Genomic DNA, 16,819 nt, shown 5'->3' on the forward strand with positions numbered 1-16,819 from the left:
GGTTGTTCCAGTGCAAGTTGTTGTTTTGTTGCTTTTTGGTGTCAGTGGCTCCTCTTGTCGGTATGGAAGACCATAAATGCCACGTTTGTGCTTGCATTTTACCTCTGTCTCATGTCTCTCTCTGAAAAACGTAAAGCCACCGCCAGGCCATCGGACAAGTGGTGTCAGAAGTGTGGGCTTGGAAGAGACAAGGCTAGGATGGAAACATTTAGATGTAATGGGAGATGATGAAGCAGGTGCTGCAGCGGACACAGGGCTTAAAAAAGGAGGCAGCCCTGAGGATAAACTGGATGAACTTGCAGGTCTGGTCAAATCATTAATACAGTCTCAAGCAGCGAGAGATCAGCAAATAGAGAATGAGTCCGCTCGACAAGAACAAAGATGAAGAAGTATGCAACACCAGTTTCGGCAGATCCAACTCCAGGTGAATGAAATGAGAGATGAGCAACAGCAGGACCAAGACAACTTTGGAATGGATAATGACAGACAAAGTGACAGGGGTGAACCGGACGAGGGGCCTAGTATGGTGAGTCAGCAAGCGGGGTTTTGCCCAGGCGGGAACCATTAACACAGAGAGATCCCAAATTGCTCCCGCTGACTTCAGAGGATGACATTGAACACTTTCTGACTACGTTTGAGAGGATGGCTCAAGTTTGCCGTTGGCCCAGAGAGGAATGGGCTGTTCGACTGGTTCCTCTGCTCACAGGTATGTGTTCATGGACATTGCTGATTCTGAAGTGTATGACAAGGTTAAAGATGCCATTCTTGTCAAGTATGAGATAACTGATGACACCTATCATAGAAGGTTTCGATCCCTGGACATTCATCAGAATGAGACTCCAAGAGAACTATATGTCCGTCTTAAAGACGTGTTTCACAAGTGGGTGAAACCAGAGAAATCCACTGTGAAAGACATTTCTGAACTGATGATCCTGGAGCAGTTTCTGAGGATGGTGAATCCGGATTTGGAGGTGTGGATACGGGAACGAGCTCCTAAGTCTGCAGAGGAGGCCACAAGCCTAGCAGAAGTCTTCATGTCTGCCAGAACGGGGACCAGAAGAACCACCTTTGGTCGGGACGGTTTCTTGACTAGTCGAAGTAAGTCTGATGGGGGTGAAAGGGGTGGTGGTATAGCTCAGAGTAGAAATCAGCCTAGCACTAGACAATTTACTACTAGTAAATTCAACCCTACCAAAAAGTCATATTCTGGTACAAAGTCAGATGTGAGGTGTTATCAGTGTAATCAGATTGGTCACACCCAGTATACCTGCCCAGCCACTACTCAGAGTAAGCCCTCCCTTTTGTGTTCAGTTCCCAGACCCACTTTCTCAGCCTCGGTGCATGAGCCAGTACGAACAGCACCTGTGCTAGTAAATGGTCAGCGTGAGGTAGCTCTCTTAGACACAGTAAGCTTTCAGTCTGTGGTTCTGTCTAGCTTAGTGCCGAGGGAGTTATGGAGTGATGCTAGGGCCAAGATAAGCTGTGTGCATGGCGATGAGAAAGATTATCCCATGGCTGAGATTTATTTGACTGTAGGTGGCCAGACATTTCTCTTGCCAGTGGCCTTAGCACCCAAACTACCCTATGCTGTCATTCTTGGTCTAGATGTTCCCACACTGCTAGATTTAGTACACAACGGAGAAGCTACAAATTTGAACTTTGCAAATGATCTACAGGAGGCTGAGTCACCAGAAGTCGACTCATTAGGTCAGGCAAGTGACCGGCAGGCAAACCTAGGGCCTTTACTTCCAGTTTGTAATTTGGTGACTACCAGAGCTCAGAAGGCCAGGAACCCCCTTAAAGAGCTGCCATTTTTTGATGTGGAATTGGAGGCAGGCTCAGTTAAACCAACAAAGTCCAGAGCTCAGAGGAGAAGGGATAAGTTTTTGGTTTTCAGATGGACTTGTGGAATGATTCAACCAAACACTCAAGAACATGCTACAGAAGTTTATCTCAGAGACAGGTGCAGATTGGGACCAGTGGCTTCCATATTTACTATTTGCCTACCGTGAGGTGCCACAGGCTTCAACTGGCTTCTCACCATTCGAACTATTGTATGGTCGCCAAGTGAGGGGGCCACTGGATCTGCTGAAAGAACTCTGGGAGAATCCAGCCGCAACTGGAGAGAATGTGGCTGCGTATGTGGTGAAAATGAGAGACATGAAGTCTTCCAGACCACTGGGACCCTTCCCAGCTGCAGGCTCAGGTTGAAGACATGCAGGAGTGGCTCCCCCAGTTCAGCAGACCAGGCTTTAAGCATCCTTGGACACACTCTGTCCGGGCCCGCTGCTTTCCTTGGACGGAGCCTCCTCAGTTCCTTGGTGATGGTGGTGGGGAGGGGTGTTGAACTGTCCATGTGTGAGGAGGGTGGGCGTGGTCTGCAGTCTGAGGGGGTGATGGACATGGTGATGGCATTGGGGGAGGTGATGGACATGGGGATGTGAGTATCAAACCTGGAGTATCAAACCTGTTAAAAAACAGGATTAGCTGGTTTGCTCTCCCAGCATCCCCCTCTCCTGCAATACTGCACTTCTTCTTGCTGCCTGTGATGGCTTTCATGCCATCCCAGAGCTCCCTCATGTTGTTTGCTGCAGCTTCTGTTCTACCTTCCTTCTGTAGTCCTCCTTCACCTCTCTCAGGTGGACCTTGAGTTCCCCCTGTACGCGCTTCAGCTCCTCTCTGTCACCATCCTTGAATGCCCTCCACTTCCTGTTCAGGATGTCCTTGACATTACTGGTGATCCAGGGCTTGTTGTGGGTGGGGACCACAACGTCCATGCAGAAGTTCAGGTTGTCAGTAGTGCAGTGTGTGACCCCCCTCGATGTGCTTCCTGCAGGACGCTCCAGTCAGTACATTCAAAGCAGTTTCTCAGAGCCTCCGCTGCCTCAGGAGACCATTTCCTGAAGGAGCTTCCCTCACATTGGCATACAGGAGGTCTAATGTCCTGTTCTTCCTGGTGGGGCAGCTTACAAACCGGTTCAAGTCTGACAGTGTGGAGTCCAGTGTCACGTGGTTGAACTCCCTGGAGATGGCGATGAATTCGTCTGGATGTTGTGTTTGCAGTCTCATGATGGTGGCGTGTATTACGTCACACGGAGGGACGTGCCTCTTCCTCAGCTCCTCAGGTATGTGGTGGAAAATGCCGGCTCATCCCATTGTTTGGAGTGAAAGCAGCTAAAAAGTACTTGTATCCATAGGATATATAATATATATACTAGACAGATAATAGAACTCAAGGAAACCACCTCCTCCCCCTCCACAGACATGAAGCTCTGAGCATCATTGCAGCCACTGAAGTGTGTGATGTTTGATGCTGGATGTAACAGTGCCTCTGCTTGTGCATGGTGTTCTTCGGGGACACTGATGTCTTTGTCTTTGGAAAAACATTGTTCCTTTCCCAGTATTTATGGAATAGGGAGCTGATTGTCCCCTCAATGTATGGCCTTTGATCATGTAACTGGTTCCCTGTGAAATGTGCTTTGTACTCCTCATAGAGAGTAATTTTAGCATTGGAGTGGCCAGCTGAAATAACGGGGGTTACGTACTGTAACCCAGATTCTATGAGAATAGGCACAGCCCTCTAAGGCTATCGCAATTGGTTTTACCCCTTCCGCGCGCCTGCGTGGCACTGACAAATTTACTCTACGCCCACCCACAGCGTGGGCCTCTCCTTTGTCCGCACCTTGTATATATACAACAGTGAGACCCAGCCATCGGCTCCCAAATGCCTTTTTTTCAGCACTGAGAACCAAGGTCCAGTGAGTCCTTCAACTTAGAGGGCTGCACCTATACTCATAGAATCCAGGTTACAGTACATAACATGTCATGCACGCCAAAGTTAGTCATGGAGTTCCACAAGGATCTATCCTCGGACCAATCCTGTTCACTTATATATGCTTCCTTTAGGCAATATTTTCACCTACGTAATATTGCGAAAATCAGGAACATCGTGTCTAAAAATGATGCAGAAAAACTAGTCCATGCATTTGTTACTTCTAGGCTGGATTACTGCAATTCCCTATTATCAGGCTGCTCGAAAAAGTCCATTAAGACTCTTCAGTTGATCCAGAATGCTGCAGCACAGGAAAAGAGATCATATTTCTCCTGTCTTAGCTTCTCTGCATTGGCTTCCAGTAAAATCCAGAATAGAATTTAAAATCATTCTTCTTAATTACAAAGCTCTTAATGGTCAGGCACCATCTTATCTTAAAGAGCTCATAGTACCTTCCTGCAGGTGTTTCTGGCTCTGGATCTTTGGTTGCGAGTCACCTGCTGCCCCCATGTTCCTGCTCGACACCCTCTGCTACAACTATTGTTACTAGTCCTATTGTTATTATTATTATTATTATTATTATAATCATTAACATTGCGATTATTATCATTAACACTACTATAAATATCTATACCATTTTTCATTTAGTCTATAGTAACATCACCTTTACTGTCTGTACCTCTGTGTCTATACTGTGAAGGCTGCCTTCCATCCCTCTCTCTCTCTTTGACCTGAAAATTGACTGGAAAATTGAATTAAAATTGAATTAATGAATTAATCTCTCATCATGTCAAAGTATTGGGTGTTCCAGTTATGCTGGCTGTGACTACCTTAACAAATTGGAAAACATGACATTTGAAAGTGCATTATTTTCAATGTCAAAATTTATTTTATTTTTCTCAGTAACTTGTAACAGATAATTAACAATAAATACAATAAGGATTTTAAATTAAGGGGAGTAAAAGTACAAACCGAACCAGAAAACAGCTACCCCCGCTGCACTGTCTGACAGTTACTCTTTCACCCACACGCCCTGACAATCTGGGAGGGGGGTGGGACTGGGCTCTTAATTTCCAACAAATGGAAATTTGCACTGCTACCCCCGAATCAATATCCCTCCTTCAAATATTATGCTGTCTTGGTGTCCGCTCCGGTAAAGGTCTCTGTGACCGTCCACTGGGACAAGTGGGTAATTTTGTGGACAAGCTAGACACACTGCTGTCTTCAATCCCAGATCATGACTGCCCGTTACTTGTCCTCAGTGACATGAACATTTACTTGGACAAATCAAACTCAACAGACTTCCTGTCTCTGATTCAGTCCTTTGATCTAACTCGGGTTCTCAGCCCCCCAGACCCACAAAGCTGGCAAGGCGCTTGACACAACTGTCACTCCTCTACACGTCTGACCACTTTCTCATTCAGTTCATGGTATGCCTACAGGAACAGTCCATTGTTCCAGCACCGTTGTTCTCACACCGCCGCAACCTCCGTAAGCTGTCTCCCACTCACTTTACCTCAGTGGTAGCATCCGCTCTACCTTCCCACAACACATTTTTCTCACTCGAGGTCAATGATGCCGCACAATCTTTGCTCTACACTGACCTTATGCCTGGATAGTCTGTGTCCTCTATCCACCCGCCTGAACCAGTCCCACCCATGGCTAACTGATACCATCCGTGGGCTCCATACTGATCTCCGAGCCGCTGAAAGAAAATGGCGAAAAACCAAAGACTCTGCCGACCTTAAGGGCTACCAACTGCTCCTATACTTCTTCTCAACAAGCATCAGTGCTGCCAAAACTGCGTTCTATAATGACAGAATAAGCAGTGCCGCTGACCCAAGGAAATTATTTTCCTCTTTTAAAACGCTACTAAACCCTCCTCCACCCACAAACTTGTCTGCTGATACCTTTGCTGCCTTTATCACAGGCAAAGTGGTGGCTATAAATAGCCAATTCTCTAAATCTCTCAAAATCAACCATTCTATTCCTGCCCTGTTCAGCTCCCACTGTGCGAGCACAGCACAGGAAAACCTATCATGTAGCAGTCCTTATACATGTCTCCCTCCATCTGCCTCGGGAAATGGCGCAAAAGGCTCAACACCAAGGCTATCATGTAGCAGTCCTACTACATCTGTTCCTCTTCCCTCCCAGGACAATGGCATTTCACTCTCCTCGTTTACTTCTATATCAGAACTCCTGACCCATAGCCGTCCCTCTACATGCCCACTGGACCCGATTCCTACGAATCTCCTCCAAGCCATATCTCCTACTGTGGTCCCGGCAATCACTCATGTGATAAATACTTCTCTGACTTCTCTGGCAGGAACTTTCCCGACCACCTTTTTTTTCCCCAAAAACAATCGAACGGGCAGTCTTCAAACAGGTCTCAGAATTCCTCTCACGAAATGACCTCCTAGATCCAAATCAGTCTGGTTTTAAGAGTGGCCACTCTACTGAAACGGCTCTTTTGTCTTTAACAGAAGCCCTAAAGTCAGTTAAAGCTGCAGCCCAATCCCCGGTTCTTATCCTGCTTGACCTATCAGCTGCCATTGATACAGTCAATCACATGATCTTCCTATCCGCACTCTCAGCAACTCGGGTAAAGCACTCCTGTGGTTCGAATCCTACCAAACGGGGGGTTCCTACAATGTTTTGTGGCAAGGACAATTGTCATCCCACTGCCACTCTACAGGGGTACCCCAAGGCTCAGTGCTAGGGTCCCATCTCTTCTCAATTTACACCACCTCACTGGGACTGTACACAGCTCTACCTATCCTTCCTGCCAGACGACCCCACCGTCTCGGCGTGGATCACAGACTGTCTCTCTGACATATCTGCATGGATGAAGGCTTGCCTCCTTCAACTAAACCTCTCTAAGACTGAACTGTTGGTCATTCCAGCCAAGCAATCTATTCACCATAACATCAAACTACAAATTGGCTCCTCAACCATCACTCTTCTTTTTTTTTTCTCTTTATTAGTATAGCAGTATTAATAATGCAACATACAGGAATACATACAGTCTATGCATACAGCACATTAAAGATACAAAGGAACATATAGCTAGCTAGGGGGGGCAAAAAAAAAGAGACAAACAAGGACAAGAATATCACAGAAAGACCTTCAAACGTGTACAGATATTAAGTACCTTAAGTCTTTTTTGTTGGAAGAAAAAACTGTTCTAAAATAAAGTTCAATTTCCTTCTTAAAGACAAAATTTTGCCAAAAACAGAACTACATTTATTAGAAAATAATGGTCACAGTGCGGCTTTTCATTGCTGAAAACCCCAAAAACAACATTCTGCCAGAACAAGCTGAAACCTGGATATATAATCATAAATGTACATACATCCTTCCAAAATTGTTTTACAAAAGTACAGTGCCAGAATAGATGTACTATCGTTTCTATGAGTTTCACAAAAAGTACATTTCCTCAACCATCACTCCAACCAGGGTGGTGAGAAACTTGGGTGTCATGATTGATGACCAGCTGTCCTTTTCAGACCATGTTGCATCATCAGAGCAAGGGCATCCCTCTCTAACTTCAAGAAACTCATCTCTTCCGAAAACACTGCCTAAAACACCTCTAACTCCTAACATCTAACATGCACTTCCTGTGCTCTTCTTCTTCTATCCCCTACGATGATCTTGTATTGATTGCACTTTTTAACTCTAACTGCTTTCCCTAGGTATTTACCCCATTGATGCGATATGTGCCATTAGCGCTTACTAGTATTTACTGCTGCTTTTGTGTATTGTCAGTTGTAGATCTCGTGCTGTATTTTATGCTCTGTTAATGATTGTATGTTGCTCCTCAAAAGTAAGTCACTTTGGATATAAGCGTCTGCCAAATGAGTAAATGTAAATGTAATTAAATTACAAATGAATTGGTCATCCGATGTGCATGTTTTAAAAGCTTAAACTGGACTTGATTCCAACTTGAATGATACAGTCAAGTGTTCACTTATGTGTGTTGAAAATAAAGTGGCATTGTTTGTTTTCTTTACTAAAAAAAATCAGTTGTTACAGCTTTATTTTTTAAATAAAATTATGTTTTTATTCATATGAAAGATAAATTATCTGAAAAAAAGATAATTAGTTGGTATGACTTTTTGTTTGGAATATTTAGTATGTAGAACATATGTAAAAACGTTTTTATGCATATAAGAGAGAAATTATTTGAACAAAACATAATTAATTGGAACTCTTTTTTTTCAAAATCTTGAAATTTTGAGTTTTCATAGCCTTTTCATTTTTACTGTGAACCCCATCTGGTCAAATTTATATTTACTTTCAGAGGTTGGGTAAGAAGCTCCAAAGCTGATACCTACTGTATTCCCTTGTTTGCTTGGTATGCCTGTAATAATAACCTTGGTAGACCTCAGTGAACGTGAGCAAAAAAACAGCAGAGTACTTCCTGGGAAACTAGGGCCAGGGAAAATCCCTTCATACTGTAGTCTATGCAAATCAGCAGGTTGTGACTTATTGGCAGTTTGTTCATGAGCTAAAACTTAACTTCACTAAACAGCAACAGGCAGTGACTCATAGGGCCCAGAATATTCTCATTTCAGGTTCATACATTAATTTGTTTTGGGGTATTTTAACCAAAAAATGTTTACATGCGGTAATGTCTAAAAAACACAATATCATCTGTCAGGGTATATACAAGAATCCAGAAGTGAAATTCAATACCTTTTAAGACCTTTTTCCAAGACCTTTTCAACATAATTGAAGACTGCCACGCCACTTTGAGCTATAACCGGTTAAGTCAGCCTCACACATTTAAAAGGGGAATTGTGGAGTTTTTAAAAGGAATTTAAACATATTTATAACATTTTATTGCCTATATGTGACCAGGTTGTAACCTCACCTAAAAATTGAGGCATTCACCAACTTTCTCAGTTGCCTGTAACAGCCTGTTTAGGCCTACTGTTTTCTATGTGAAGGATTTCCTGCGAAAATCCGTTGTCTTACGTAGGCTGTGATGTTTATCTGCGCAACATTACTGCAAAACATGTGAAACAGTGTGATTTTGTGTTGTAGTTGGTTCAAACTAGATAACGTTAGACTGCAAACGCCGACCAGTTGATAACTACCTGACATAGTTATTTTCAGTCACAAATATGTAAAGCATATGCTGTTGGTTGCAATCTGAAACCTTACTGCTAGAAGCCATTAAAAACCACATAGCCCACCTTTAATTTAGATTAAAATAATAGATTTTGAGACTTTAAAAGTAAACACTCTGTTTGTGATAACTTTCATCGACCATTGTATCAATACAACATATTTCAAATAGGCCAGAAGGGAACAAAGGTGAAGAGAATAAAATGAGTGATGGATAACGTTGGTAGTGTAGGCAGTGTAATAATAATAATAATAATAATAATCTTTATTTGTAGAGCACTTTTCAAAAACAAGTTACAAAGTGCTTTAACAAGTGTAAAGACAATTAAAGCTGCAAGCAGCGTTGGGCGGGCCCTCGCACTTGTAAGCGCGTCCTCGTGTGAGCCGGCCGAGTTGCATATTCTGGAGCTCTGCCGGTGCAGCTGTGAATTTGCTACGCGGTTATGACGCTGCATGAAGGTGTTATATGTCACTTCCTGTGTCCCCTATGTGGAGCTACATAGCACTTGCCGCTATGAATATAAATCGGTATTGACGTGTAGATGTCTGCGGGGTGGGAGAGTTATCAAGCACGTAAAGTTTGTTTCAGATGTGAGCATGTACACTGAACAATAATGTACCCAAACAATAAAATAAATTCCTTTTATATTTCCCTGCCTTGTTGTTTATGTGTACATACAGAGGAAGAATGTGAGGTACAGCACACATTTCATCGTTACTGTGTGTTAGAGCATGGGAGAACAGTGGATACTTTTAATACAGCCCACACCCCTAATACTGTGTAACTATAACAAGTAGAGAACAGAAGAAAAAGATGTTCTTTCTTTACAACTGTCTGCATAGCTTATTCATATTGTGTAATGAATGAAAATAAATAGGCCTATTAGGCTCCTCTCTACTTTGACATTTAAGATTAGCTTGTTTGATCCACCTTCATACACATGTGACATTACTGTACAACTTGAGAAAGGTGAGTTGTTTTCTGCTCCAGCCTGCCTAAAAGAAAAGCGTTTTTGGGATTAAATGGACTTTATTAGCTGCTGCAGTGCAGGATGAACTCAGAATAGACCCATTTCTCACCTTATTATTCTAAATCATGCAACGAAGAAGAAGAAATGCATAATAAATCCTGGGACAAAATCTGTCCACAAATACTGTACAGCATGTAGTCTGATGAACAAGACTTGTGTTATAGCTGACTTGGGCAGTGAAATGTTTAATTTTTTTTAATTCATGTGGTCATAGTTGTCCACAACTCAAATCAGAATATAAGAAGAAATGTTTTATACCACCTCAAGAAAGCTTCCTATCAGAAAGGTAGGAAGGTATTTCAAATGTACAACTGCAGTACTTAAATCTAAGTAAAGTAATTTCCCTGACATTTTTGTGTTACTTTACTTTTAATAGACACATGTAACAGGTTTTATACTTCCTGTGAGTATAATCCAATCAATCTTATTTTCATACTGTATATCCGTTGTGTAATTTGATAAATTGTGTTGTATGTCGTGCTCGCATCCCAGAGAAGACTGCAACATGCGTCTTTGTAAAGAGAGAAACGGACAGAAAAAGTCTCTAACTCTGCCTGTCAGCTCGCTCTGCTCCGTTAAAACTGAATTTACCATACAGAATTGAATACGAGTGCACTCCAGATTTAGCTGCAGCCAGCTGACCGTGTGCTTCTCTCTATACCGCAGTTCTGTGTCCATGCATGCAGCAAACTGATAGCACTGTCTGTTGGAGCGTCTACATGAAAAGAGAAGGAATATATTGCTGGTAGTATTGTCTTCAGAGTTGTTAAACACCTCAGTGCACTGAAGGAAGCCATCTGACTGTGTGAGGGGCAAGATCGTTGATGTCTGCAGGAAGAGTAGGAGCTCTCCTGTCTGACTGGTCCACCAATAGCAGAGAAGATGACCCCTTGAGTTATCAAGCACGTAAAGTTTGGTTCAGATGTGAGCATGTACACTGAAGTTACAACAACTTCCTGTGTCATGGCGAAGACTTGATCTCTGACGCCACGCCACGGACACACCCATTGACGAAAACTCACAGATAGCATAACTTTTCATCTTCAATGCCTTTAGAAGGCACAGCACAAATTTGAAGTCGGTCGGACTAAATCCCTAGGAGGAGTTCGTTAAAGTACGAAGTGTGTAAATCATCCAAAATTTGACGTAAAATTCAAAATGGCCGACTTCCTGTTGGTTTTAGGGCATCGCTCCGAGAGACTTTTTTGTGCGTCTGGACAAGATACACGTACCACAGAAAATTTGTGCACGTAGGTGAAACGTGCGGCGGGGGCTGCTTCGTTAAAAGTTACTTCCTGTTGCCAGCAGGTGGCGCTATGACTGTGGGTGAATGTCGGCATGTACATGTGTTCAGGGCGGGACTCTCATCCTACATGTACAGTTTGGTCCAGATGTGAGCATACACACTGAAGTTACAACAACTTCCTGTGTCATGGCAAAGACCTGATCTTTGATGCCACGCCACGGACACGCCCATTGACGAAAACTCGCAAATAGCAGAACTTTTCATCTTCAATGCCTTTAGAAGGCACAGCAGAAATTTGAGGTCGGTCGGAATAAATCCCTAGGAGGAGTTCGTTAAAGTACGAAGTGTGTAAATCATCCAAAATTTGACGTAAAATTCAAAATGGCCGACTTCCTGTTGGGTTTAGGCTATGGCTCCAAGAGACTTTTTTGTGCGTCTGGACAAGATACACGTACCACAGAAAATTCGTGCACGTAGGTGAAACGTGCGGCGGGGGCTGCTTCGTTAAAGGTCACTTTCTGTTGCCAGCAGGTGGCGCTATGACTGTGGGTGAATGTCGGCATGTACATGTGTTCAGGGCGGGACTCTCATCCTACATGTACAGTTTGGACCAGATGTGAGCATGTACACTGAAGTTACAACAACTTCCTGTTTCATGGCGAATCATCGACGCCACGGACACGCCCATTGACGAAAACTCGCAAATAGCACAACTTTTCATCGTCAATGCCTTTAGAAGGCACAGCACAAATTTGACGTCGATCCGACTAAATCCCTAGGAGGAGTTCGTTAAAGTACGAAGTGTGTAAATCATCCAAAAATGGCCATAAAATTCAAAATGGCCGACTTCCTGTTTACTTTAGGCTATGGGTTCTTGAGGCTTTTTTGTGCGTATTGATACGATACATGTCCCCAGAAAATTTCGTACATGTAGGTTGAACGTGAACGAGGGGCTAATCTTTTCCAATTTTCTAGGTGGCGCTAGCGAGTCATTTTGCCACGCCCATGTGCGAAACTTGTAGAATACGAAATTCTTCACCGGTTCTGACATGTTTGCAAATTTTGGTGAGTTTTCGAGTATGTTTAGGCCATGTCATTTGGGCCTACTTTGCAGAAAAAAATAAAAATAAAAAAAAAAATCCGAGCAAATTCAATAGGGACCTCGCCCGGTCGTGCTCGGGCCCTAATAATACCCACGAGACAATAATACAAAACACTACAAGATAAAAGCGTAAAACATTGAAAAGACTAAAATACACGTTTAAGATAAATATAAAATAAGTAAAATACAATAAAATTAAAGCTGCAAGCAGCGTTGGGCGGGCCCTCGCACTTTTAAGCGTGTCCGCGCGTGAGCCGGCCGAGTTGCATATTCTGGAGCTCTGCCGGTGCGGCTGTGAATTTGCTACGCGGTTATGACGCCGCATGAAGGTGTTATATGTCACTTCCTGTGTCCCCTATGTGGAGCTACATAGCACTTGCCGCTATGAATATAAATCGGTATTGGTGTGTAGATGTCTGCGGGGTGGGACAGTTATCAAGCACGTAAAGTTTGTTTCAGATGTGAGCATGTACACTGAACAATAATGTACCCAAACAATAAAATAAATTCCTTTTATATTTCCCTGCCTTGTTGTTTATGTGTACATACAGAGGAAGAATGTGAGAACAGCACACATTTCATCGTTACTGTGTGTTAGAGCATGGGAGAACAGTGGATACTTTTAATACAGCCCACACCCCTAATACTGTGTAACTATAACAAGTAGAGAACAGAAGAAAAAGATGTTCTTTCTTTACAACTGTCTGCATAGCTTATTCATATTGTGTAATGAATGAAAATAAATAGGCCTACTAGGCTCCTCTCTACTTTGACATTTAAGATTAGCTTGTTTGATCCACCTTCATACATATGTGACATTACTGTACAACTTGAGAAAGGTGAGTTGTTTTCTGCTCCAGCCTGCCTAAAAGAAAAGCGTTTTTGGGATTAAATGGACTTTATTAGCTGCTGCAGTGCAGGATGAACTCAGAATAGACCCATTTCTCACCTTATTATTCTAAATCATGCAACGAAGAAGAAGAAATGCATAATAAATCCTGGGACAAAATCTGTCCACAAATACTGTACAGCATGTAGTCTGATGAACAAGACTTGTGTTATAGCTGACTTGGGCAGTGAAATGTTTTTTTAATTCATGTGGTCATAGTTGTCCACAACTCAAATCAGAATATAAGAAGAAATGTTTTATACCACCTCAAGAAGGCTTCCTATCAGAAAGGTAGGAAGGTATTTCAAATGTACAACTGCAGTACTTAAATCTAAGTAAAGTAATTTCCCTGACATTACTTTTACGCATGTAACAGGTTTTATACTTCCTGTGAGTATAATCCAATCAATCTTATTTTCATACTGTATATCCGTTGTGTAATTTGATAAATTGTGTTGTATGTCGTGCTCGCATCTCAGAGAAGACTCTGACTGCAACATGCGTCTTTGTAAAGAGAGAAACGGACAGAAAAAGTCTCTAACTCTGCCTGTCAGCTCGCTCTGCTCCGTTAAAACTGAATTTACCATACAGAATTGAATACGAGTGCACTCCAGATTTAGCTGCAGCCAGCTGACCGTGTGCTTCTCCCTATACCGCAGTTCTGTGTCCATGCATGCAGCAAACTGAAAGCACTGTCTGTCGGAGCGTCTACGTGAAAAGAGAAGGAAGACATTGCTGGTAGTATTGTCTTCAGAGTTGTTAAACACCTCAGCGCACTGAAGGAAGCCATCTGACTGTGTGAGGGGCAAGATCGTTGATGTCTGCAGGCAGAGTAGGAGCTCTCCTGTCTGACTGGTCCACCAATAGCAGAGAAGATGACCCCTTGAGACACAGCCCCTCCTCATTTGCATAATGAGGCAGAAATGCATACAAAAATTTAAAAAAGACAGGCAGAAATAAATACCATGGGTGAAAATAAATAAGGTAAATAAATACAAAGGAAGAATAAAACAGACAAAAATATTAAAACACACACATAAATAAATACATTAAAAAAATTAGTAATAAATAAAGTTGAATAAACAAATAAGGTAATTATAACAAAGGTGAATAAGTAAAGGCACTAATTAAAATATAACATTTATGTCTCCTTGTATAATTTAATTACTACCTACATTTATTTATTTACTTTATTTTTTTGTGTATTTAATTGGATGCTTATTTATTTATTGAGCATTTATTTATTTCTGTATTTATTTCTGACTGTGTCAGGATCGGTCCTCCATAACGGGGTGGGAGAGTTATCAAGCACGTAAAGTTTGGTTCAGATGTGAGCATGTACACTGAAGTTACAACAACTTCCTGTGTCATGGCGAAGACTTGATCTCTGACGCCACGCCACGGACACACCCATTGACGAAAACTCGCAAATAGCACAACTTTTCATCTTCAATGCCTTTAGAAGGCACAGCACAAATTTGAAGTCGGTCGGACTAAATCCCTAGGAGGAGTTCGTTAAAGTACGAAGTGTGTAAATCATCCAAAATTTGACGTAAAATTCAAAATGGCCGACTTCCTGTTGATTTTAGGGCATCGCTCCAAGAGGCTTTTTTGTGCGTCTGGACAAGATACACGTACCACAGAAAATTCGTGCACGTAGGTGAAACGTGCGGCGGGGGCTGCTTCGTTAAAAGTCACTTCCTGTTGCCAGCAGGTGGCGCTATGACTGTGGTGAATGTCAGCATGTACATGTGTTCAGGGCGGGACTCTCATCCTACATGTACAGTTTGGTCCAGATGTGAGCATGTACACTGAAGTTACGACAACTTCCGTGTCATGGCGAAGAGTTGATCTTTGACGCCACGCCACGGACACGCCCATTGACGAAAACTTGCAAATAGCACAACTTTTCATCTTCAATGCCTTTAGAAGGCACAGCAAAATTTGAGGTCGGTCGGACTAAATCCCTAGGAGGAGTTCGTTAAAGTACGAAGTGTGTAAATCATCCAAAATTTGACGTAAAATTCAAAATGGCCGACTTCCTGTTGGGTTTAGGCTATGGCTCCAAGAGACTTTTTTGTGCGTCTGGACAAGATACACGTACCACAGAAAATTCGTGCACGTAGGTGAAACGTGCGGCGGGGGCTGCTTCGTTAAAAGTCACTTCCTGTTGCCAGCAGGTGGCGCTATGACTGTGGGTGAATGTCAGCATGTACATGTGTTCAGGGCGGGACTCTCATCCTACATGTACAGTTTGGTCCAGATGTGAGCATGTACACTGAATTACGACAACTTCCGTGTCATGGCGAAGAGTTGATCTTTGACGCCACGCCACGGACACGCCCATTGACGAAAACTTGCAAATAGCACAACTTTTCATCTTCAATGCCTTTAGAAGGCACAGCAGAAATTTGAGGTCGGTCGGACTAAATCCCTAGGAGGAGTTCGTTAAAGTACGAAGTGTGTAAATCATCCAAAATTTGACGTAAAATTCAAAATGGCCGACTTCCTGTTGGGTTTAGGCTATGGCTCCAAGAGACTTTTTTGTGCGTCTGGACAAGATACACGTACCACAGAAAATTCGTGCACGTAGGTGAAACGTGCGGCGGGGGCTGCTTCGTTAAAGGTCACTTTCTGTTGCCAGCAGGTGGCGCTATGACTGTGGGTGAATGTCGGCATGTACATGTGTTCAGGGCGGGACTCTCATCCTAGATGTACAGTTTGGTCCAGATGTGAGCATGTACACTGAAGTTACAACAACTTCCTGTTTCATGCGAATCATCGACGCCACGGACACGCCCATTGACGAAAACGCGCAAATAGCACAACTTTTCATCGTCAATGCCTTTAGAAGGCACAGCAGAAATTTGACGTCGATCCGACTAAATCCCTAGGAGGAGTTCGTTAAAGTACGAAGTGTGTAAATCATCCAAAAATGGCCATAAAATTCAAAATGGCCGACTTCCTGTTGACTTTAGGCTATGGGTTCTTGAGGCTTTTTTGTGCGTCTTGATACGATACATGTCCCCAGAAAATTTCGTACATGTAGGTTGAACGTGAACGAGGGGCTAATTTTTCCAATTTTCTAGGTGGCGCTAGCGAGTCATTTTGCCACGCCCATGTGCGAAACTTGTAGAATACGAAATTTTTCACCGGTTCTGACATGTTTGGAAATTTTGGTGAGTTTTCGAGTATGTTTAGGCCATGTCATTTGGGCCTACTTTGCAGAAAAAAAAAAAAAAAAAAAATTAAAGCTGCAAGCAGCGTTGGGCGGGCCCTCGCACTTGTAAGCGCGTCCGCGTGTGAGCCGGCCGAGTTGCACATTCTGGAGCTCTGCCGGTGCGGCTGTGAATTTGTTACGCGGTTATGACGCCGCATGAAGGTGCTATATGTCACTTCCTGTGTCCCCTATGTGGAGCTACATAGCACTTGCCGCTATGAATATAAATCGGTATTGGTGTGTAGATGTCTGCGGGGTGGGAGAGTTATCAAGCACGTAAAGTTTGTTTCAGATGTGAGCATGTACACTGAACAATAATGTACCCAAACAATAAAATAAATTCCTTTTATATTTCCCTGCCTTGTTGTTTATGTGTACATACAGAGGAAGAATGTGAGAACAGCACACATTTCATCGTTACTGTGTTTC

This window comes from Micropterus salmoides, unplaced genomic scaffold (genome assembly GCF_014851395.1).
Source record: "Micropterus salmoides isolate LMB-PRFRI ecotype aquatic unplaced genomic scaffold, ASM1485139v1 Ms_hic_scaffold_4, whole genome shotgun sequence".
NCBI classification, from domain to species: Eukaryota; Metazoa; Chordata; class Actinopteri; order Centrarchiformes; family Centrarchidae; genus Micropterus; species Micropterus salmoides.